Raw genomic sequence first — 25,682 nt, forward strand, 5'->3', positions numbered from 1 at the left:
CCATACTCCTGATTTCGGCGATGAAATTCACCATCCCAGCTCTCCTAGAGTCTCTCAAATGACACTTCACACACTTTCTCAGGGGCAGACCCACCCAGATGCCTTCTCCTGAGCCGCTGAGGAATGAAGGAGCTCGTTCTCTCCCTTGTCGGTGACTAACCAGATGTGTCACTTGGCTAGCCAGGAATATTTTTATTGCAAACTATGCTGTTTGCACTGACCACAATGCCAAAGCTGTTAAGACAGAAATGGAAAGAAGATCATATTATTCTGGTTTGTTTGATTTTCTGATGTGGGCTCGATGAGGTGGACATCATCCCAGGGTCTTAAATCTTTCCCACTAAAATGTCCCATGGCGTCCAAAGCCTGTTCATTTACACAATGAACACAGCAGTGGTGCAGTGGAGATGACTTGGCCAAAGGAAAGGCTTTTTCTTTTTTCCCTGTACAGGGTGCCACCAGGACCAGAGTGCTCTTGTGATGTCGGTATGAGAGCAGAAAGGGTCCAGTTTCAAGCTCATCCATTCATTCGACATTTATGGACATTTATGGCGTGAGGCATGGGGTAGTCAGGGTTGAGTCAGGCATTGCCCCTGTCATTGACGAACTCAAGTCTAGGAACGGAGTCACAGCAACAGCCGAGTGGCACGTGAGGAGTGTGAGCAGAGCACCGGGGAGCGCAGGGAAGGGAGCCAAGGATCTGCCAGCGTGAGGTTTCTGGGCCGAGGCCAGACCTGCTCGGCTCCCAGCAGACACCGTTAGCTGAAGAGAACGGAACATCACTCTTGTCTCGGAGCTAGAGCTATGACCTCTTAGTCCCAGCCCTGCTGCTTTTTACCTCACACAAGTCACTAAATTTTCCCGAGCTTGTTTCCTCAACAGGCAACGCAGAGTTTATGAACTCACCTCACAGAGCATGGGAAAGCGGGTTGTGAGCTACAATGCGTCGCTGCATGAGAGGCGCCTCAGCGCGGCTGGGAGGGGCCAGACATGGAAACTCCTTCCGTGACGAGGACGTGGGCCAGGGGAAAGCCCCCCGAGAGGGGGTGAGTGACCTTCATGGAGGGGCCGAGAAGATTCCTGTGACTCCCGGCAACCAGGAGCACCCTCCAGGGGTGTAGACCACTGCTGGTCTCTCCTTTCGGTTTAAAAGAGCAGAAAGCCCAGGCTGTCCTAGGGGATGGGGTCAAACATTGCTAGGGGCGGGAGTCGAGAGAATCAAAATTCCAATTCTGCCTCCCTTGATCTAGAAAAAAGGATCACTTTTTCCTGCTTCGCTTTTTTTTTTTTCCATCCCCTGAAAGCTTAATAATGTTTGACAGACCGACTGCGTCACCATGGCGACATGAGCCTGCCAGGTGTGTCGCTGGAGAGGACAGCCAGGCATCGTGGGTGCCTGGCTCTGAGGGGCCATTTCAGGGACGCCAAGAAGGCTCCGGTTTCTTACTTTCTCCAAGGCCCTTGGGTCTTGCTTTCACCTCCCCCTTCCTTTCCTAACTGGTTCATTAGTGTATATATGTCATATTTTCTTTAATGAGGATAAAGCCCTCCATTCCCTGATTTGCTATCAGGGCTAAGAGGCCATTGCCCCTGGGGGAGAAAGGAGCGATGTCACACAAAGATACAGTCCATGCCTGTGACACCCTTTGAGAGGGCGTCGGGAGCTAGAAGTGGGTGAAAAGAGGGCCCCAAAGTACTCCGTGTTCGGAAACCCAGAGAAAGGCCTGTTGTGAAAAGAGCAGGCTGCAGAAACGCGGCTACGCTGTCAAAATGCTGCTCCCTGCACAGCTTTCTCTAGGACTGGCCTAGTAACGGTGCCTGAAATTTGCGGCGGCTATGTTTTCTGTCGGAAGGCTGGGATGGTGGGGATAACGTCTCGGTTTTCAAAACAGGAAAAAAAACATAAAAACGTGCATTTTGGAAAATGCTGGGCTTGTCTTCCCTTAAATTCTGGATTGTTTGGTAGATATTTGTGAGCCCATTTCAAAAGAAAGTATTGCTCATGAGTTACAAGCAAAGGCTCAGTTAGGAATTTATAGCTTGCAGTTCGGCTCCTGCCAGGCGAGCACTGTGTGCAAGGGAAGCGATGAATAACATTTGCTGAATAAATGAAGGCAGATCCGAAGTAGTCAATAATAATAAAAATGTATCCTAAAATGGAAAATTAGAGACAAGAGGGAAAAAATGCTGGAGAAAAAGAAAAAAAAATAGATTAAGAAAAGAAAGAGAAACCCCCCCAGGAATACATATTTTAATATCTGGGATGACTGAATGACTTACAAGTGAACATGAATTTTAAGCTCTAAGATTCCTGGAAACCAAAACGAAAGAGTAATTGTTAGGCTCTCTTATTCTCTCAATATTTGACAAAAACAAACAAACCAAAAAACTTAGAATTTCACCTGGAGAGATGTTTCTAATTTTTTTTTTCCTGGCACTAAATTCTGTGTGAAATTCACTGCATGAAAATTGGATTTTACAAGTAATGGCAAGCAACACAATATGTTTCAAGAGATACAGACAAATAGACCTTTTAATACTGATTCTGTATGAAAGCTGAGGACTTCATATTGAATCATAACTCAGTTAAGACAGTTTTGCAGGAAACTATTATAATGTAGGCTAGATATATTTCTTTAGCAGCCCTAAAGGAAATAAATAAATAACATGTCCTTTGGTGCAGATCTCGCAAATATCAGATATGAGGATGGAGTTCTAGATCATATAACATTGACAGACATCAGAAATGTCCATATTCTGTGTTATTGATGAGGGAGGAAGAATGAACACTGGGGAACAGCCAGAGTCTACCGTAGGGGCATGTGTGAAAATGCAACCCCACAAAGTGGGTCTCTATAAATGTTGGTCTTCTCGCCCCTTTCCCTACTCAGCAAGGCAAAACCAGAGGGCACTTGCAGGGGTGACTGCTCAGAGAGCCAACATTTGTTTTTGAAATAGAACTTTGAGGATAATTTAAGCCCATGAAAACATGTGTGTTTGGTTAAGACCTCAAACGTCTCTGTTCTATATGTGAAAGAGATCATTTTGGTGAGAAAATTAATAAAAGCAATGCTCTTTTTCATCACAAAACCATTCGGCCTCATCTCTGCAGAAAGCCTATTTCTGAACGCCTCTGTAAGCCAGTGGACCCACCAGATGACTTGGCTGCGAGGGAAGCATCACATCATAAAAGAAAGGCCTATGGGGTGTGGTGGGGGAGGGGAGGCACAATGGACTGAATATTTTGTGTCCCCTCCAAAAATTCATACGTTGAAACCCCAACCCCAATGTGATGGTATTAGGAGGTAGGACTTTTGGGAGGTGATTAGGTCATGAGGATGGAGCCCTCATGAAGGGGATTAGTGCCCCTATAAGAAGAGGCCAGAGGGCTAGCTTACTCTCTTTCTGCCATGTAAGAATTTAAGGAGAATTGACAGTCTGCAACCCAGAAAAGGGTCTTCACCAGAACCCGACTGTGTAGGCACCCTGATCTCAGACCTCTAGCCTCCAAAACCACGAGTAATAAATTTCTATTGGTGATTAGCCACGCAATCTCTGGGTGGCTAAGACAGGAGTAGTCAGCCTATTGCTTACCTACTTGCCCTCCATTGCAAATATTTTCACTTTTGTAGAGATGATGCAAAATTGTTCTTTGTGACTGTAGGTAACCAAATGTTTCAGCTTCTTCTCAAGGATACTCTGAATTCCTGACCATAAAATCCATGTCATTAGTCTAATGGAGGTAGTCCCCAAATGCTATGGCAGAAAAAGCATGACTTCATTTTAGTTAATAGTGGAAGAAATTATTTGGGTCTAAGGTAAAATAAAGTGGGGTCAGGACATAGTCCTGCTTTACAGAATTTGGAATTAGAGTTTGCTTTGTCAAAAGACCATTCTTACAAGCAATATTGGGTTACAGGCTTTGATGAAGAATTACCTGCCTGTATACTACATTGAGAATATCAGATACGCCCCAAACTTAAGTTTTCAGATTAGCAATGGCCTCTGAACCGGTGTTCCTGCTGCCACTCTCCTTCCATATCTATTCTTCACAAAGCAGAAAACGTTGTCATCATAAAACATATCTCAGTATGAACCTTGCCTGAGACCTTCAGTAGCTTCTCATTGTTAGACCAACCCCCTTACCAGGCTGAAAAGGCCCCACCCAGTCTCACTTTCTTTTTATTCTTTGACCACACCATAGTATGTTGAATGGTGGCCCCCAAAACATATGTCCACCTGACATAGGAAACTAATTCCCAATTCTGGGAATCACTTGAAGTCCAAGTGGCTCCTTGGTTTCTCGCAAGAAAGAATTCAGGAATGAGCTGACACTATAAAGTGAAAGTGAATTTTATTCAAGAAGTACAGAAAATCTACTCCACAGACAAAGTAGAGGCTAATTCTCCCTGTGGAGGAGGACTAGCCCCCATGGTACCTTGAGTCCCTTTATTTAAACAACAGCTTAATTATGGAAAAACAAGGGGAGGAATATTCATGTTATTTCTTGGAAAGAGGCTGTGTTTTCCTAGAATTAGGGTGATACCCTCCTTTTGACCACATGTGGTCAAACTGGTAGTATCATGGTGTCAGGTGCAGGATAGGAGTGGCAGATTTCCAGTTTAGAAACTTTTATGAGGTAATGAGGTGTGTAAGGAAGCTGCAAGGTCAAGAAGCAGTCGATTTCTCCGCCATCTTGGTTCTAACTGGTTGGAACTTGTCCTGCCCCCATCTTGTTTTGATCGGGGTAGTTTGAAACCTCATGACTCAGTTAAGCAATGCCTGCCAGTTCCCTATCTCACACCTACTGATTTTGGAAACCTGTGACTATTACCCTATATGGCAGAAATATGGAATTAAGTGAAGGGATCTTGACAAGAGGAGTTTATTCTGGTTTGTCTGGGTGGGCTCTAAATGCAATCACATGCATCCTTATAAGACAGACACATAGAGGAGAAGACACACAGAGGAGGAAAGTGAACACAGGTGGAGATTGGGGTGATGCAGCTACAGCCATAGAAGCCCTGAGCCACCGGAAGCTGGAAGAGGCAAGGAACAGCTTCTCCCCCAGAGCCTTTGGAAGGAGTGCATGCCTGCCACCTTGATTTCAGACTTCTGGCTTTCCCACTTGGGAGAGAATAAATTTCTGTTGTTTTAGGCTCCCCAGTTTGCAGTAATTTGTTACAGCAGCCACAAGAAACTAATATACCTACCATGACTGTTACAAGCCTGCTGGGTTCTTCTTGTCATTCAAGGCTCGGCTTAAATGCCACCTTGTCAGATGGGCCTCGACTGATTGCCCCATCTCAAGTTGGTTCTCCCTGACTCTTCATTCACTCTTAGAGTGTTTCCAGAAGAAGGAAGTGATCCAGTAATTACATGCTACTAATAGGAGAAGTAAGATAAGTATTGAGAACTGGGGAGATGAGGCACAAAGAGGGTAAATAACTTGTCCATTATAGCACATTAAATGGAGGGGCCAGGGACCAAGTCCAAGCCACCTGACTTCACAGCTTGCGCCTTTTCTCACCATGCTATACTGCCTCTGAGCAGTGTGAAAAGATACTGCCACATGGTCACTTGAGCAGGTTAATATATATTCTTTTGTTTCCCAACATACTATTAAAATTGCCAAGACCCTTGCTGCATTTTATCTCTCCTTCCCAGCAGTCTCGTCCACCCTGCCATGCCTGTAGACAGGCAGAGGAAGTGCAGTGGAGAATGACCACTTGTTCTCATCCACGTAAGACAGCCATTCTGAGGGATGAAGATAGCAAAAACAGGCTCATGGCTTATTAAACCCTCAAAATCAATGTCGCATAGGTGTGTAATTGGACACAGACTTAAACTTTGGTCTGCCACTTAGTAGTGGTGATTAATTAAAGGTTGCAAACTTGTTTGTTCTGGATATTTTCCCCTTTGTTTCAGCTAGCTAATTGTTCCTGAAGAAATTGCCCAGAGAAAGGCAATATTCTTGATCTGGTTCTCCGTGGATGACTATTTGACAAAGCCATCATCAATTTTGGCATTCATGTGTGCTAAAATTGCTAAAGAGTTAACATGTTTTACAGATTTAAATCTCAGAAGAATAGTGAATTGAGTCCATATATTTCTAAGTTATGTGTACATTTTTGTAAGGCAAAAGACAAGATGGCTTTGGGAGCAGAATCATTATCAATATTTGGAGAAATTAACTACCAGGTAGGCAGAGCTGAACCGTAGTTTTCAAAGACTAGTACTTTTAATGAGAGGACACAGAGACTCTTTTCCTATTGAAAGATAGAGTCTAATCTGCTCTCTTTGAATGTGAGCTGGTCATTGTGACTTCCTTGACTAATAAAATATAGGGAAAATAATGATGTGAGACTTCTGAGATTAGGTCATATTGCAGTTTCTGCCTGGGTTTCCTGGAACGTTCATTCTCAGGGCGGTTCCTCTTGGAACCAGGTGCCAAGCTGTAAGAAGCCGAAGCCCTGTGGAGAGGCCATATGTAGGTGCTCCAATTGAGCCGGAAGCTCACAGCCAGTATCAGCTGCCAGCTATTACAGTGTGCCATCTTGAGCATGGACCCCAATCAAGCCTTCAGATACATGCAGCCCCAGCTGACATCTGACGGCAATTGTAAGAGAAAGCCTAAGTGAGAACCACCAGCTGAGCTCAGTCAACTCATAAAAATGATAAATTATAGTTTTAAACAACTAAGCTTTGGGTGGCTTGCCGTATAACCAGACACATTTAGAACAGAATTTGGTACCTGGAAGTGGAGTGCTGCCATAATGAAAACTTAAAATGTGGAACATGAGCCTTGGGGACCAAGCAGCAAGAAGAGGCTGGGAGGTCCTGGAGGAAACTGTTAATGAGAACCGGAAGGAAAAGGAGAAAATTGCTATTGGAGGCTGGGAAAAAGGCATCTCTTGTGTTGTAATGGTAGATAATTTGGTACACTGTTGCATCTGGTAATGTGAGAAACGGAGACTATGCCCAGGAAAGAACAGATTTGGCTATGGAGACTTCTAGATAGAATCTTGAAAGTGTCTACTGGTTTCTTTTAGGCAAGTATAATAAGGTATGAGTATAGAGAGATGAGCAAAAAATAAAAAATAAAGAAGGACTATTTTGTTTTAAACAAAATTTAGATGAAATATAAAGAAGCCAGACTTGCTGGCTTTGTAAATAAAGCTGTTTCACATTCCCAGCCTCTCCAGTTGGAAAAATGGTTCTCAAAGTAAGACATGATATGAGGGTAATGGCCATCTCAAAGGTACGGCTGTAAGACACTTGCTAAGCTCTTAGAAAGTTTTAAGTGTATACCTCAGACTTTGAAGGAGACTGAAGGGCATTGTTCCATAGCACCTGACTCTCAGGCCAAGGCAGAAAGGGGCCTGTCTTAACGAGCTTCGTGGGTATGTATTTTGGCTAATGGAGTGCACCCAAAAGAGTCTTCATGAAACTTATAAAAATGTAGGAGAATTGTACATGTGGACGCACTGTCAGTTTGAACTGAATAGGACAGATACAGATCAAACTGTAGAGGGCTTTCTATGGGTGGGAAATAGAATAATAAGGTTACTAAGCTGCAAATGTGGCTATTTCTTATGGAAACAGAAGAGTAATTCAGAGGACAGAATCAAAACCTGGGGTGGGGTAGAGAGCCAAGAGCCACAGAGAATCATGCTCAGGGAGCAGGACTGAGAACTCACTAAACAAGGATCTGGCAACATGCACCTGGCTGGATGTGAGAATTGCTATGGGCCAGTGACTGCTGAGTGCCTCCCACGTCCCTCCTAAGTCACCCTATCTCTGTATCACCCCTGCATTGCTGTCTGTGTGGGGGTGGGACAGACGACTTGTCTCTGCATTTCACAGGTCTGCAGATTGAGGGGATTGTGCTCAGGGAACTGCACCCCAGGGAGACTCATCTGCATCAGGGTCCCACTTAGGTGGTACAGTCCTGGACCTCAAGCCTGAGTGGATGCCATAATGGGATGAGACTTTGGGGTCTTAGGAGGAGATGCATGTATTTTCCATGTGGGAGGAATGTAAATAATAGGTGACCTGAGAGTAGTCTGTGACAGATTAAAGATGATTACAAATTCTTTGACCCTCTTCCTATTGAGAGGTAGTGTCTAATCTCCCTCCCCTTGAATCCAAGGTGGCCTTGGTGAATTGCTTGACTAATAGGATATACAGGAAGTGAGGATGGGACTTGTGAGGTGAGGGTCTCTGGGAACATTTGCTCTTAGAACATTTCTTTTTAGAATCTGCTGCCATTTGTGAGAAGCCCAAACCATGCAGAGACCACATGTAGGTGCTTAATCAGTAGCCCCAGAAGAGCTCCCAGCCCTCAGCCAACATTTCTTGGCAGCCACATGAGTTGTCCTCTTGGACATCTGGCCCAGTTGAGCCTTCAGATGAGACTGCAACCCCAGCTGCCATCTGATGGCACCCATATGAGACTACAAGGGAAAACTTCCCTCCTGAGGCCAGTCAATCCACTGAACCATGAGAGATAATAGTAAATGTTTTAAACCATGATGTTTTGAAGGTGGGTGGTTATACGGCAATAGATAACCAGATAAGGTGAACAATAGAAGCCAGCAGTCATGGTTTCAAATCTCAAGTTCGTCATTGATCAGCTGTGTGATTGTGGGCCAGTCATCTAAAATCTCTGAGCTTCATTTTCCTCATCTATAGAGTGGGAATTAAAACAGAACCTACCTAATAGGTTTGTTATGAGAATGAAAAGAAAGAATATATGAAAAAATGACAAGCACAGTGACAAGAAGAGAGCCGGTTAATAGGTAATTACTATGGTTAGTAAATCAGTAAGAGTCATTCACCTTTGTCCAAAAGGTAAATGAGAAGCTTAGAGCCCTGTGGGAAGACTTAATTTAAGAATCTGGTCATTTGCTAATGACCCGAGAGTAAGGTTAGGTCATCAGCACTTTTTCATTTGCTGTCTGTTTTGCCATAAGCCACGAGGGGATTTTGAGTCACTGGAGATGTGTTCTGAAGATATCCTGGGGTCAGAAGGAATATAAACACTTGGCCTTTGAAGATGAAGCTTTTATAATTCCACAGATGTCACTTACGACCCCCACATGAGCTGAGCAGGCCTAGTTCGTGGCCTCCCCTACAGAACCCTGTCACGAGGTGGAGCAGAGTTGATGCCAGGATTGGGCCTCCTCTGTGCTCTTCATGAACTAGGCCTGCTCAACTCAGTGAGCAGTTGAGCAGACCTGCTGCTTGTCACAGTGGGATTCTTGGGCTTCCCAGCCTAGAGAGGAGGAGGGGGCTGTAAAGGCCCCTGGAGGCCTAGGACAGTGCTGTTGTTCACTGCGTGCACACATCATACTGATGTTTAATGTGTCATCCTACTGACGTGTCCAGAGAGAGCTTTGCCGCTCATTCACTGATTCACATAGGCATTCACACATTCAACAGCCATCTGTCACACACCTCAGTGGACCAGGCCCCGTGCTGTTCCGGGAACCTGTGGCACCCACAAGACAGTTCCTCCCACGGGCTCGTGACCAAGAGCGGGGGAGACAGACGATACACAGGAAGTGTGACCGGAGGGTAAGTGCCACAGTAGAGGGCCATGTGGGAGCACAGAGGAGGCCCAATCCTGGCATCAACTCTGCTCCACCTCGTGACAGGCTTCTGTAGGGGAGGCCAGTGGGGCACGGCTGTGTCTGGGCAGAGGGGCAGGCTCGGGATTGGCAGAGCGAGCTGCAGACAGAAGCCACAGACCAGAGGGCCACACTGGTCCCCAGGGGCCACCGCCTGGCCTGGTCTGAGGCTCAGCCCCGGGGGCTGGTTGGGGTGCTCCACATCTCTCGTGGGGCCCGCGGAGAGAGTGTCTCCCACAGGCACAGATTAAAGCAAAGCATCTCAACTATGTCTTGGTTTTGGCTCCAAAGATGACTTCTGTGTGGGCAAGTCTTTTTCTTCATGTGTTCTATTACTTTTTATTATCCATGCTCTAAAACAGTTTTTTTAAAGCTAAAATAAACTGCCACAGAGTTCAAAATGGCAGACTGTGACGAGAGCCAATGTCCTTTTTCTTCCAGCGCTGGCTGGTCTGCCAAGTGATCTCATGCATGCTTGTTGAGGCTGTGCCTCCCCCACGCCCATCCTCTCTTCCTCTCACCTCCCCAATTCCCAGAGCACGAGGTTCTCAGCAACACCAGCTGTGGCCAGAGGATCAGGCCCCAGGGTGAAGTCTGCCCTGAACTCTCCTTGGGGCTTGGCTGAGGGGACTTTGCTTGTGTTCCTATTTGGAAGTTGAATTGCCTACATGGGATGGTGACCCAAGATGACATTTCTGTCGGTGATAGTGTAGAGCTCTCTCCTTTCTTACCCATCTGATTATCTAGATGGAGTCAGAAATACTTTCTCCCGGGAGTAATTGCACTAGGTGGGCCAGCCATGGTCAAGTACAATCTGAGTGTAATGTTCACCAGCATCAGTCAGGGAGGGCTCCAGTCCCGGCCTGAGAGCTCTTCCAGGGCAGGAACCAGATCTCCGTTCCCCATTTTCCAGCACCTAGCAAGCTCTGTGACCTCCGGAAGGGGCTCAGTAGTGTTTGTTGATTTAACGTGGATATCACACAGGCAGGCAGCAGCTCTGAGATTCACCTTATTGCAGGGGTGGAGGGTGGGGTGGGGAGTCTTGTATAGCCAAATATTAAATAATAATAACAATAATGGTAATAAAACACTCTTACCACCTATTGAGCCCTAATACCTTGTCAGGTACTAGGATAAGCACTTTACCCCGTTTATCTGATTTGAGAGTCAGAGTCTCTGGGTGTGTAGGTATCATTACTGTCATTTCACAGATGAAGGAATGGAATCTCAGAGAGGAGGGACAACTTGCAACGGCCTGGTTGACTGGGCTCAGATCTGAACCTAGGGCGGTCACTTCTGAAGGCTTTGACTCCTACCTGTGGCATTCCGCTGTGGGTGCTTGGGCTAAGACTACTGGGAGGGTCCAGTGCTGCAGAATTCCCCAGGTGCCAGGGGATAAATTTGCACTCAGAGTTCCTCACAGGCGTCACCTTTGTCTAAGGCAGACATCCAGCTCCCTCCCTGCAGAGATGGAGGGAAAGGCAGGAGCCAGGCTTATGCGGTGGGGGGTCAGTGTTGGTGCCCAAGCAGCAGAGAGATAAATGCCATCCTAATTCCCACTTAAAGTGAGCAAACCAGGCCTGGGGCTCACGTGGACAGAGCAGTGGGCTGAGGGATTCAGTCGGTCTGTTTATTTCAGTCTGCATTTGACCTTGCACTGCATTCACCAAACAACTCCCAGTGAACGCAGGAGCCTTTCCTCTGCCTCGGGAACATTTCCATACAAACAGGAACGCCACACAGATGACAAAAATTAAGATGTACTCTCTAGCTCGCCCTGCTGTATTATTTAAAACAATTACTGTGTGATTTTCCTTTTACATAGCCATGGAAACCCCGCCGAAAGGATTTAATACAATTTATTGTGTGAAGCTTAAGAAGAAATCCGTTTCCCCGGTGCTGGAAAACAAAGCAAGCCAATTCCTCCCCACTTCCTACAAGGTGTGATGGATGCAAATTGTGGACGGGTGACCTCAGCCAGCAGGGAATGAGTTTTCTGGGAAAGCATTCTGGAGATAAGTGGGCCTGCTTCTTTTAGAGGTAGTGGAAAACAAAGCCGGTGCCAGAGGAATGATAATCTCCTTTGATGTGCGGGGAGCTGCTTGATTATTGCAGAGAGGGGAGCACAGCTCTGAGTGGCAGGACCACAAAGCTTTGCCGTAAACACAACAGACAAATTTCCCTGACAGGTTACCCCAGGAGCCTCTCCTCACAGCCTCCTCTTATAGGTGTCTCAGGCTTCAGCGATGGGGTTCTAGGAAGAAGAGGAGCTTGACACTGGGGGCTGATGGAGGGGGTGGGCTCGCTTTAGAGCCTGTTGGGACTAATGGCATAGGTTAACCCTATATGCTTATTAGAAAATCCTAAGAGCTACAAAAAACATTGGTGTCTAAGCCCCAGACCTGATTGAGTGGATTAGAATTTGCGAGGCCGGGATGGAGGATAGACACTGGTATTTTTCAAAGCTCCCCCGTGTTTGGAATGTGCCACTAGGGCTGAGTGCCACCACTCTGGAGCTTGAGCTTCTTAAGGCTGAATTCTCTGTATGTGCTGTCATTCTGGTTCCTAGCAAGAGACCCAGTGTCTGATGATCTGTAAACCTAAACGGGCTGCTCTGGCACAAAATCCAGCCTCTGCAGCTCAATGCTTCCTCCCCAGATTGAGTTGGTGGTGGGAAGAACGTTACATTGCACAAGAATTTCCCCAAACTGGGGAGGCTGGGGGAAGGGGTCACTGGGCTACTCTGCACTATCTTTGCAATTTCCTGTGAGTCTATAATAATTTCTAAACAAAAAGTTTTTAAAAATTGCAGCTGAAGACTTGTACTCAAATTCTGGGTTTGTGACTTATTAGGTATGAGATTTAGGGGAATTAAAGACTCTTTGGGCCTTTTCCTTTGGAAGATGAGGATAATTATTTCTATATATTGCATGATCAAATAAGAAAATAGAAGTCTAAAGCCTAGATGTTAGCTGGGGCCTCTGTGCCCCTTAAGGTCTAGATGCGATTGTTCAAACCCCCCTGTTTTAGTCCATTTTGTGCTGCTATAATAGAATACCCATGACTGGGTAATTTATAAAGAAAAGAAATTTATTTCTCACAGTTCTGGAATCTGGGAAATGCAATATCAAAGCACCAGCAGGTGTGGTGCCTGCTAAGGGCCTGATCTCTGCTTCTAAGGTGGCACCTTGAACCCTGCTTCCTCCAGAGGGGAGGGACACTACTCCCCATGTGGCAAGATAGCAGAATAGAGCAAACCCTCTCTGGTAAACCCTGTTTATAGCAGCATTAATCCATTTGTGAGGGCTCTGCTCTCATGACCTAAACACTTCCCCAAAGGCCCAACCTTTCAACACTATCTCATTGGGGATTGTTTTAACATTAGTTTTGGAGGACACAAAAACACTTCAACCATAGCACCCTCAAACTAAGGATTATGGAACATCTAATTACTTCCTCCAGAGTCATGGGAATTTGTGGATAACTTACATGCTTGTGGTCACCTTAGGTTTTGAGCTCCTTCTTCTACTAAATTAGTCAGTTTAGGCATTGTTTCACCCCACATGTGGAACTCAGTCATTAGCTTCCCACAAACAAACCTCTCACACAGAATTTATTTGGAAGATGAGGGAATTACAGTGCAGCATCAGAAGATGACTCAAACACAATGTCATCCAATCCTGTTTCTGAAAGTTCCTTGGCCACCTCCACCTTGCTTGGTCCTTTCCTCTTCTGCTCCCATCTTCCCTCCCATCCTTTCCCTTCACCCCCACATTTCTGTCCATTTCTGCTGTTGACCACCTTAGCCATCTCCTTTGTTCCCTTGGCTTTCATCTGTTTTCCAGGAAGCTTATCAAAATATTTTCCAACAATCTCAGGCCCTTGAAAGCTCTATGGAGCTTCAGTAGGTCAACAAAAGCCAGCCCCTGACTCTGACCCAGGTGTGATGGTCACAGTCAGCTCAAGTTCACTGTCCACTGCACCCTCACATCCTATATCGCTTCACCTCCAGCCCTGCGGAAGTCCCAGAGAGTCAGAGGTGGGAAAGTGTAGAACCCAAACTCTCACTGTATTTCCAAGTTCAAATCTAGAGACTACATTCTGGACTTTGGGGATTAAAAAAAAATTCAGCATTCTTGGAAAGAAAGGGCTTATGGAGGCTTCTTGTACTGGAATGAAAAATGGCATTTTGAGGAATGTAAATAAGTGAGAAACCTAAGAATTAAATTTTATCTGACATACACAAGTTTATAAAAAATGAACGAAAATGCACCAGGCAAAGTGCCCCCTGCCAATACACATGCAAGAGGAATTTGGAGTCATGTTGCTGCCCACAAGCCTCCTGCTAACAAGCCCACCTGGAGAGGGCATAGGCCTGGGGATATAGAGGGCTGGTGTTCTGCAAACAGTTCCCCGTTTGTTCTCTTTCCTGTGGTGTGCAGGGTGGGTCTGCATGTACTCAGATGACAGGAAACTTGAAGCAGATAACCAGAAGGTGGAAGGGATCTGATTGGTTCCTGCTCCTAGGAATAGCTCCAGAAAGCCTTCCCACCCTCTTCTCCCTTGAGGATCTGCATCAGACCCAGAGTGGCTTTGTCTGAGTTGGTGTCCCTGAGGATTGTCTCCTCGCCCAGGCAGAGCTGATCAGCCTCCCCTGTGCCACCACGGGACGCCGTCCATACCTCCATCAGAACAGACTTTACCTTCTGCTTGCGATTGTTTGCTGGCACGTCACGTTGCCCTTTCCCCCCCGACCCTTCGCACTAGCTGGCGAGGTCCTCAAAAGCAGGCAGCACATCTTCCCCAACACAGAGCATGGTCCCTGGTGCAGAGAAGGCATTTGATAAATATTTGCTCTAAGAATCAGTGGGCGAATGAGGTCTCACCAAACAACAGCACTGAGTCTGCTAAGGTTATTTATTTTAATATTATGCAGAACACAGAGCAGTCATCACCTCCTGCTCCTAAATCCTTTGGACTGGTTAATCAACAAGTTATTATTGAAGACAGCTACAGCTGAGAGCCAAGTGAGAGGGAAGCAGTGGTGACTGCATGCTTTGAGGGGTCTATCAGGCAGCTGGATAATAACGGTGCTACATCACATTATTAGAGACATTCTTCTTTAGTGCTCATGTTCCACTTATAGCATGCATTGATTAATTTAAAAATATCCTAGCAAGGATAAAGGACAGCACATTTTATAATTACTTACCAGTGATCACCTTCTAACCTGTGATAGGGCAAGATTAAAATCCAGATCTTCAGAACTTCAGACTCTGCTCTCATAGACTTTTCCTTGGAATAATTCATTTCTTAAGAGAGGCGCTAAGTACTTCCAGTGGGCAGGGATGTGTCTCGAAGCAGCAGAAGGCTGGGCTCAGTTTCCAGTGACCCCATTGTCCTTCCTCTGGGATCTCCTGCACCTGGCCTGTGGCTTGTCAGGACTTCTTGGCTTCCAGGTCAACGCTGGCACTGGGGATGGAGATGACACAGGAAGCTGCTGAGATACTTGCTAAACCTTGATGCTTGTGCCTACTCGGTGACTTTGGATGGAGAAGGCATGGCATGCACTCATCTATACTTCATGGACAGTGAGTCCGTACACGTTTGTTGAGTACCTTCTCTGAGCAGGCACTTTCTAGGTGCAGAGGTGACAACTAGTGGAGAAGATGGATGTTTAATAAACAAATGATTATAAATGGGAAAATTGATGTGGAGGAGAAGTGCTGTGTAGCCCAAGGGTATCATGGGAGCGGTGGAGGCTGAGAACAGGGCCCCATGTGCCATTGTGCAGTCTCTGAAGGGCACCCCCTGGAGATGTATACTTCCCTGTCTCCTCAATATGGCAGTCCCGGGAGGAAAGGACATGTAAATTGAAAAGGGGGAAGAGGATTGGCCAGGTTAAGAAAGGAGGCAGAGCCTCCCAGAAAGAGGGAATGACATGTGCAAAGGCCCTGAGGCAGAAGAGGCTGAGCGTGGCCTAAGAACTGAAGCAAGAGCAGCCTGGCTAAGCAGGGTAGTGGATGCTCTTCCTGGAGGGGAGGGAGGAGCTGTCAGGCAGGGCCTCCTAGGCCATAGCAAGGAGCTTGGATACTATTCTAATTGCAGTGGGAAAACGGTGGAGTGTTTTAGAGTTGGGAATAACATAATCTTATTTCTGACATTTTGGTTGCCAATGAGGGATGGATTGGGGTGGGGGTGGCAGGTGTAGAGAGGTGTAGAGAGGGCCCAGGAGGCTGTTGCCAGAGCCAAGTTGCGAAGGGCCTGGTACATACCGGCTGCACAATAAAACGAGGCTTCTTTTTCCTTCTCTCTCTCATAATCGTGACATGCTTTGTACTTCCGAAAGCGCTTTCAATTCTTTATTTCACGTGCTCTTCATAGTAGCTGAAGGGGTGGGTGGGTATGATCACCCCACTTCACACCTCTGGTAACTGAGGCTTTGAAGGAAAAATGGCTTTCATGAGATCCAACAGCCAGTAAGCCCTGGGACTGGTTCTCAAATCAAATCAAGGAACCTGACCCATCCCCAATTCTACCACATCATGCAATGTCCAAACTAAATCAGTTAATAACTCTTTTAAACACTAAGAAGTAATTTAAAATTTCCAGGAGTCATGATTTGCAAGTGGAAAAAGAAAGATAAGAAACATACCAGTGAAAGAGCTGATGTTTCCCTAGGAACAGCCTGGGTTATCCAAACTTCAGATTAATTGAGTTAAGAACATTCTATTTCGTCAGAGTCACACTGACTCTCTTCTTTTCATCTTCATGTACCCCAGCGTGGCCCATTGAAAAGGATGCAGTGTGCTCCAAGTCTCAGAGGACATATTTTTGCTCATTAAACACCAAACAGAGGTTAAGCCATAAACAAATCGGCGTTATTTGTACTGAATGAGGCAAACATTCCTTTCAAAGACTTTTGTTTCCTCTGGAAACAGCAGCTACCTGAGCCACAGCCACCAAAATATGTATTTTCTTCCCCTTTTAAGGAAGTGCTATCTCCTTGCCAAACCACAAACACAACAACATCCCAAATGGAAGGAGACTGTGCAACAGGGGCAAAACTCAGATTCAAATGCAGCTCTGTTCTCTGCAGCTAGGGACCCTGCGTGACACCATCTGGGGAGAGTGCTGACTGTTCTGCAAATCTTCTGCCGAAAAGAGATTTCATCACAACTGCACTGTAATGTTTTTCCCCAAGATTCCTCCTTGTACAGGGACCAACAGCTCAAACCTTGAACAAATCGTTCCCAGACCTTATTTCTAGTATCCTCATGAAGAAGGGGGCAGCGTGGGGATCAGTCTCATCTCGCCTTTGTCCCCCACACTGGAGAATACTAGATAAGCGGCCATAACCTCCAGTTTGGGGTTTGAGGCTATAATAAGCAATTGGCTTTCTTCCCCACGCCCCACCCCCTTTTTTTTTTGCCAGAGTTTTGTCAGAATTAATTTACTTGAATGTGCTGTTTTGCTGGAGTCACTATGGAAATTACTAATCCATTATAATAGTCTCTGTGAAAGCATAAAACTTAGATGTCGGCCACTATGGCCCAGTGGGAGGTGGGGGACCGTAAACATGCAGAGGGGATGTTTTCAGTGAGCTGGGGGGGAGCAGGGGGAGGGTACCAGCCACCGGCCCTGCCACCAACCCTAGGCTCACTGGCTGGAAGGTTTGGGCACCGGCACGGGGGGGGGGGGGCCCTTGTGAGGATGCAAGGCTGCTGGTCACACCGTCCTCAGCTGGGCTTGGTTGTCCTCACTGAGAAACCCCGCCCCCTTTCCCTTGGCCCCTGCCCAGAGGTGGAAGGAAGGGGGTGGGTGCCAGTCCTCGTGTGGCCTCATTTGGCTGCATGGGATCCCAGTCCTGGGGAGAGAGGTGAGAGAGGGACCGGCTGTGGCTGTCACACAGGAGCAGAGGGGGACCTGGGGCCTATGCTGCTTTCTCTTCTTGCAGCTGCTCTACTTGTGCCCCAAGCATCCCTGTCCTTGCACTTGCCCAAGCGTTTAGGTCACTTCCCAGCCCTGTAAAGGATCTTTCCAGTCTCCCCATGTCTCTTGGATTTTGTAGTCTTCCTGGAGTCCTGCCCCTACCATTCCCTCTCTCTTCTCTCTCCCTATTTTTCCTCTCTTGACAGGGCTTGGTGATAATTTCAGCATTTATCACATCTGCTGAGGATTATCTGTGCACAAATTTATATCCCTTAGGGCTCCTTGATTGCAAGTGACAGAAAGTGACTCTGGTTGGCCAGGGGAAAGGGAGGTAGATCCGGTGCTCAAAGGATGGAAGGGAATGTTGGAAAACCAGGCCAGGAAACAGGCAAGAAGACAGAGAAGCCCCAGAGTGGCATTTTAGCAGGACGGTGCACTCCCGGCGCCACCACGGGGGTGGGGAGACCCTGACACTCAAGATTCAGACATGGGGCACATGTCCTGTTCCTGAGCGTGGTCCTGCACCTGTCCCCTGTGGCAAGGGGCCACTGAGGGGGGCTCTGGGGGAAGGGCTTTTGATCACTCTGTTCAGAAGGCAGGTGCCAGGTTTACCATCCCATTAAGACCGAAGCCGGAAGGAAGTTGGGGTGCTGTGGGGGAAGGGGAGTGAGTGCTGAGTGGGTGGGGGGTAGAACACAGTTCTCCACCCTTTCTCCCTCCTTTTGCACCCCCAGCGCAAAGTGCTCTGTTAAGGCAAATATTCTAAAACAAAGAGCGGACCTGGAGGAGCCCAGACAGGAGGCTGCGGCTGCAGGTTCGATGCAGGGAGGGGAGAGGCCCCCAGGGAGGAGGCGAGGGATGCCCGTGAGCTCTTCCTCCTTGTAACTGGCAGCTGTGAGCACTCAGGAACTGGGGGCAGAGGAGTCTCTGGGACCCCAGAATCAGTCTTTCCCCAGTCCCCTGCGGCTGCCTGTCCCAGCTATCCAGGTGAATCTCCAGAAGGAGCAAAAGCCAGGAGTCAGCGCAGCTGAGAACTCCAGGATGGAGCTCACACCTGCTCACCCTCCCGGTGGCTCCCCTGCTGTCCTGACCCCTAACGACAGCTGTCTGTGCCCCCTCCCCTCCCCCATGCCCAAGCTAGGACCCTGACTGAATATATTTATTAATATTTCTGAAGCAATTAAAAAAATATAGCACCTCATAAAGAGTGGTGGTTGAGTTACAGTTTTAACCTAGGCTGAAAGTTATGTTTTAATGAGAAAAGCATTGGCTCTGAGATGCTGGGGAAGTCATGTCATCTCTCGGGCCCCCAGTTTCTTCCTCTCTAAAGCAGCAGGGGCCGAGGGGGGTTCGAAGTGTCTCCACTCTCAACAGCCCACCACGCTCACGCAGGGATTCGACTGCTCAGCCGGGACGCATGGGAGCCTGGTTTATTTGGGGCTGCACTCAGAATTGCCCGCGCAGCTGGTCTCCTAGGTGACTGCCACGCTACGCCGGGGCAATCTATTTCCTGCGCCTGTTTCCCCAGTCAAGGGCTCTGGCAAAAGAATCCAGAGGCGCAGTGGAGCAGGGAGAAGCCGGGATTTTAATACACATGCGGTGACATTTAGGAGCATGTCAGCATCTCCAAACCGGGCTGGCACAGGGGGATGCCTTTGGCTCATGCTCTGCTCAAAAACAAAATGGAAATCCACCGGGAATCCAAAATATCCTTCAGCAGAAAAGGAGGGACACCTGGCACACATCAGGTGTGGTGTGGAAGAGTAATCGCACTGATGCTCATCTTGGAGAGTTGCATATTAGCACATCAAAGGCCCCTCGGGGTCCTATAGTCAAGACAGAGGTTTAACTTTCCATAACTTAGCACTCCCCGAATCCATTTGAACGTGCAGTATTTTCTTCTCTCAGAATACCCATTACCTGCTGGCAACTCTGCAGTGTCTCTGTGCACACGTGCTTCTGCATACGATGGAAACTCCCCACGTGAACCGACCTCGGGGCCTCTCCAGTTTCTCTCTGTAGGGTTAGGACACGTGAAGAAATGGTTCAATTACTAAAGTCACTCAATATTCTTGGGAGCTCACCATGGATCAGGTACTGTGCTGGGGATGAAAAAGATAAATTAGTAAAAGTATGTGGTCTCTTTCCTCAAAGAGCTCGTAGTCTATTAGGAAAGAGATGCACAAAGAATGACACGAACTTGCCTCTAGCGTGGAAAGTGCTGGGGTCGCAGAGTTGGAGAGACCCCTGGGACCAGCCCAGGAGATGACGTGGAAGGCTCAGTGGGTGTGCTTGGCCATGGGGATGCAACAGGCTCAGGCAGGTGCCCTGTCGGAGACTCCCAGGGCAGACTCCAGCTGGGTCCTGGATGAGCGGGGTGGGAGGACAGGGGGAGGCTTGGGTGGGCTGAGGGAGACAGGATCTAGCCAGGCAAGGGCAGAGGTTCTGAGGGCAGAGTGGGCAGCCACGGCAGTGTCAGCAACCACGGCCAGGGTGAGCCGCACCATTTCTTGATTTACACTCTTCTTATTTATGGGGCTTGCTGTGAACTCCCTGGGAACTTCTGGAAGCCCAGTTCCATCTCTGGGCCTCAGCTTTCGCATCCAATAGATCTAGATGGCTCTAATGTTCTGTAAGTATTTGTCCCTTGTGTTAGTTTCCTAGGGATGCCACAACAACAAATTGCCACAAACTTGGTGGCTTAGAACACCAGAAATTTAGTTGCTCACAGTTCTGGAAACCATGCTGCCTCTGAGACTGGGCGACTCCTTCCTCGTCTTCCTTGGTTGCCAGCAACCCTTGGGACTCTGGCTTGTCGCTGCATCATTTCAATCTCTGCTTCTCTCTCACACAGTCTACTTCACTGTGTATCTTCAAATCTCCTCCGTCCTTATAAGGATGCTACTCATTGGATTTAGGGCCCACCCTGATTCAGTGTGACCTTAACTTAATTACATCTGCAAAGACCCTGTTTTCAAATAGGGTCACATTCACAGGTGCTGGGGATTGGGACTTCAGCATATCTTTTGGGAGCTGCAATTCAACCCCCCTCTATAGCCTTCCGTAGACAGAAGGGATCCACTTGCCCAAGGCCTTTTGAATCATTTTCTAGGCTATGTCATAAACCAAAAAAGAGTCACCAAGGTTTGCAGCTAGCATGCAGGTTGAAGAGCATGGCATTTGGCTCCCTATTAAGTCTCCTGCCTGCTGGTCTCACACTCTCTTGTGACTGTCCACTGTGCTCTGAAAGGACTGTTCTAAAATACAAATGGAATCACGCCATCCCCTGCTCAGAGCTCTCGGGTGGCTCCACCTCGCCTAATGCATAAATGCTCTACTTCACTGCCAGCCCTTCCTGGTTTGGGCCCTGCCCCGTTGGCCTAGGCTCACCATTTGCTCCTCCCACTCATCTGAGAAAACTGGGAAGGGAAGTCAGAGGGCACAGTCGGGTGGAGCGGGGACAGCAGCCACCCTGCAGGGGGACGGATGGGATGTGGCTGCAGGTCTGTGGAGCCCGCCCCAGAGCCGGACAAAAATGTGTCTACATCCGATGAAGGCAGCAGGGATTCTGCCAAAAACAAATCGAGAGTGACCAGTAGATGCCTAAGGAGTTGCCTGCGATGAAGGCCTGTCGCAGGGTGTGTGTGGGACCACGATCCCTACTTACCAGGTCTGGAGATGATGAGTTGGATTGAGGTGATGGCCACTAAACCAGGACAACCTCACCATGGGCACTCACATAGGGAGGTGCCTTCCCTCTCTCTCCTCTCTGCCCAGCACCAGAAGGAGGCTGCCTGGTGCCTGCAAGAGGCAGGGGGCAGGGGGTGGTGAGAACACAGGTCCTGACCCGCCACGGCCCCAGATACAGGAGCTGCAGATCCAGCAGGCACTGGATGGCCAAGGGGAGAAGAACTTTGATACGAATACGAGCTCACAGTTTGAAAACAGATCACATCAAGTCCTAATGGAAAACACAAACACTCTAATGGCTAAAAAGGACAGAATGTAGCTGCAGCTACTAAAAAAGTAAATTGTGTTAGGTTCATGCGTGGCCGATCGAGACTCTTCCATAATCTTTGAGGTGAGGAAACTGAGGCAAAAAGATGCTAAGTAGCAATCGCATTCAGTCCTGAGGAAAATTGAAAAATTGTGCATGGTTCTTGGCATATTACTAAGTGCTCTAGACTTTAGCTGTTATTATTTCAAGCAGAGAAGAAAAACATGTACAAAAACACAGGCACGAAACAGCAGATGCCCTATGGAGCCTGGTACTGCCTCCACTTGCTACGTATTTGTATAGTGTTGCAGCTGTCACTTTGCATCTCTGCTGGCCTGCTTGGCTGTGTGTGCTCCTGGTGTAGAAATAAATGATGACTGAATGAGTGAATGAACAATGAATGAATGGAGTTAATAAATTAAATGGAATTCCTTTCTCAAATTCCAGGAGTTAAGAGGAGACCTGTTGCATAGGCTTAGCTCAAATTGCTGGAATGCTGAATAAAGATGGTGATAAACTCGGGATGTGGAATAATTTGTTTGAGATGCGGCTGTCATAAGCGTGGGTTTGTGAGGGAATGAGTGAGAATGGTCTGACACCTTTAACTCAAGTTCGACCAGTGATGTAGAGTGCAGAGTGGGTTTGCGGTGGGGTGGGGTCTCTCAGGCTTCCAGGGAGGCTTCGGCAGCCTGGATTAGATGGTGACCAGTGACAATAGGAGTGCAAAGCTCTCCATGTGCTTTTTGTGCTTCTCCTGTGGTCATTATTCCAAATGGTTGTGCATTCGATTCTGTCTTTAGGAGATCAATGTTACACGGAAGAAAGTGTTCCGTGTGAGCCAGTTCTGCTGCAATAACAAAAAAAGAACCAGTAGGAACCCAGCTCAGTAGGCAAAATCCCGACCCAAAAAGGCAGTGCTGGCCCCATTTGCTGGAATTCAGCAAAGCATGGTGCTTACTTAGAGTTTCAGAGAAACATTCTCCCAATCCCCATCTTGAGTCCCACAAAAATATTCTTGGAAGGAAAGCACTATTCTTACTGCTGGAACCTGAGTTTCCCTGGCTTCACCTTTATACAGGTGGAGGCATGTGGGTTGCTGTTCTATTCCCATCATTCAGAGTCTGGCACATGGTAGCTGCTCAGTAAATCCATGTGGATTGGAATGGAATTGAATCTGGAGTTCTTAGGGAGAAAATAGCTGGCGTGTGTAGGGTAGAGCCATGGGGCAGTCTACTTAAATGGCTAGAGGAGTGGCAAATGGAGCTCACAGCCATCAGAGTTGAGAGGAGACAGCTCACATGGCTGTCCGTGGACAGGAGATGCTGTTCGTGGGCCTCAAGATCAGCTTGGTTTTAGGAGATTTTCACACACAGTTCTTTCTTAAGATGGAGGGCCTACATCCAGGGATCTCCTCTCTGCCCTTCAGAAGGTGAAATTTTATTTTGATTTCAAAAAGAACCAAACACATTTACTTAGTGCCTCCAAGGTACCAGGACCTGTGGTAGGGGCTGGACAGGACGTGGTTCCTCTGATTGTTGGGCTTGATTTCTAGCCTGGGAGACAGATATATAAACAAAAATAGGGCGATAAAGAAAGTGCAAACAACTGTGGCTGTTTTCCTCTCCAACATTCAGGGGAAAATGTGAAACACATTAATCATGACAATGGCTTAGTACAGCCTCTGGCACATAGTAAGTGCTCAGTAACTACTAGCTCTTATTGTTTATTGCCATGTGGTCATTAGTCCTTATCTTCCACACTCTAAGTGCAGTTGGGTCATAATAGGCAAGGACTTTACATCTATGTGTCTGTAGCATGCAGCACAGTGCATGGCATCTACCTGGCAGGTGCTCAATAAATACCCAACAATGAAAGAATGAATGGAGGGCAAGGTGCAGTCTAAAGCAAGGGACGCATATGACCTGTTTAGTGCAGTCTCTCTTGGTTGACTTTCATCTTTCATGTTGTTCGTCAAGCTGTATTTTGGGAAGGACCTTTATGGCACCTCCTTTTTTCAGGGCAACCAGAGGATTTTTCCCAGGCATTATCTCCTCAGAGGGTACCTGGGAGGAAATAGAATTTGAGGACAAATGGCTGGAGAAGGCAGGCGTTGAAACTTCCTTTGAGATGTGCCCTCGGAAAGTGCAGACATTTGCAGATGCAAAATCAACTCCACGGCTTCGTGGTGCCAGGTGGCTCCCAGATGCAGACCCTTCTAGACCATGTCTGTGTGCACCTCTGTCAGCTCTCTGTGGGGAGGGAGGCTGCAGTGTTGGGGGGCCTGCCTTCCCTACCCCCTCCCACGCCTCTTGAAGGGCTTCTCACACGGAGCTTCTCCGACCTTCTTTGGGGAAATGGCGGAGAGCCGGGTTCTACTTCCTTCACACACTCATTTTGTGGCCTTGAGCACGTTATTGTCTGTTATAATTGTCCTTCTGTGGGGGCAGGGAGTGTCACTAAAAGGCCATCCTTGATAGGGAAGAAAACAGCCTCTAGTCCCGGATTGTGCTTCTCACGTGGGCAGGAAGGCTGTCAGTCGTAATGGTTAAGGGCACCGGTTTGGGGATCAAACAAACCCAGACACAAACCCGACCTCTGCTTCCTTCTGACTGTGTGAGACTTCATATAATCCCCCAAGCCACAGCCTCCTCATTGGCAAAATGTGGACAACGTTATTTCCCCCACCGTGCGGTGTGGGAGCTGTGAGCCAGGACGGGGAAAGCCCTTGGGCTGTGTGTAGGTGCTGAGCAAGCGCTCCAGCAATTCTAGCTGTCGTTAGTGGGTCAGACCTCAGGATGCACAGGCACATTTGTCTTTTTCTGGACAATCAGTTTTACTCAAACAGTTGGGAAGCAGTTTTGAATTTTGATGATACTCTTCCTAGAGCAAGCACCTCGTGCAAATGTTTTTTTATAAATTTAAAAATAAAGTGAGAGCTTTCAGAGAAAATAAAAATTATGCTTTCCATGTCCATTTTGCCCTTTCTGAACTTGACTCCCCAGTGCCAAGCCCCGGGCTAGAAGTTCACCTTCGTCTAGCCGGGGTACTTTAAGTCTGCACACCAGGCCAGCTCTGCGGGGCTTACCACATACGGATTGCCGGACCCTTGGTCTCGAGTTACCAGAGGAAAGGGGATGCTCAGAAGCTGTCCCAGAGGAAGGCTGTCCCCTTAGGGAGTGGGAGGGGTGGGGGCTTGCCTTCCCTGGAACTCCTAACCCAGTGCAGATGAGTTGGCGAGCAACCTGCTGTCTCAGGCCAGACCAGAGTTGATGTGACAGGAAAGGGTGTGGGCAGTTACATTCATTTCTCTGCTTTGAAGTCCTTTGCTGCTCTCAAGTATTTCTCTCCCAGAACCCATGCTCTCGCGGTTTTCTCCGTGTTCGAACTTGCTTCAAGGCTGTCTGGAAAGGTGGACAGAACTGCTGGGGATGTGACTCTGATGTCACCCGCCCCGTGGCTCTCTTGCTTGCATTTTGTGGTGAGGCCTGAATGTATGGCTGTCCACGGCTTGTTCAGGGTAATTAGATACTAACGGGCAAGTAAGATACGCAGCTGTAGTCCTGAGAGCTGCTCCATCACACCTCCCTGCAGGACCTCCTGACAGCTCCCTGCTTGAATACGCGGGCATGCCATGACTTGCGGTCTGTAGTCGCCTGGGTCATCATAGTTCTACTTAAGGTCAATTACGACAAGCTCCTAAGAAAGGATTAATATGAATCTGACAAATCGGGTTAGAAAATGTATTTATTTTGTCAGATTTCTTGAGTCGTAGCCTTTCTCTGTTCAGGCTGAACGATGGCATGCAATGTGCATAGTTACTCATCTTGACAGCGAACAAGATAAACATGTCAGCATGTGGTTTACCAAATACTTTCTCGTGGATTTCAGTTAGAAGTTGCCAACGGGGTGCACCCTTTGGAAAAGGCACGTGTGTTGCAGTCAAGGTAGTGGCCATAAAGCAGTTTGTTTCCTCCTGCTGTGCCTAGGCGTTTGCCTCTGATGGCCAGGTTACCATGCCTGTGCCCAGCCGCCAAGCTCAGGAAGAAGCATGGTGGTGTTAGAGGGCCACTGGTGGGGACCTGGGCCTGGTCAATGGTGCTCTGTGGGTACAGGCAAAGGGC

This window comes from Microcebus murinus, chromosome 7 (assembly GCF_040939455.1).
Source record: "Microcebus murinus isolate Inina chromosome 7, M.murinus_Inina_mat1.0, whole genome shotgun sequence".
NCBI lineage: Eukaryota > Metazoa > Chordata > Mammalia > Primates > Cheirogaleidae > Microcebus > Microcebus murinus.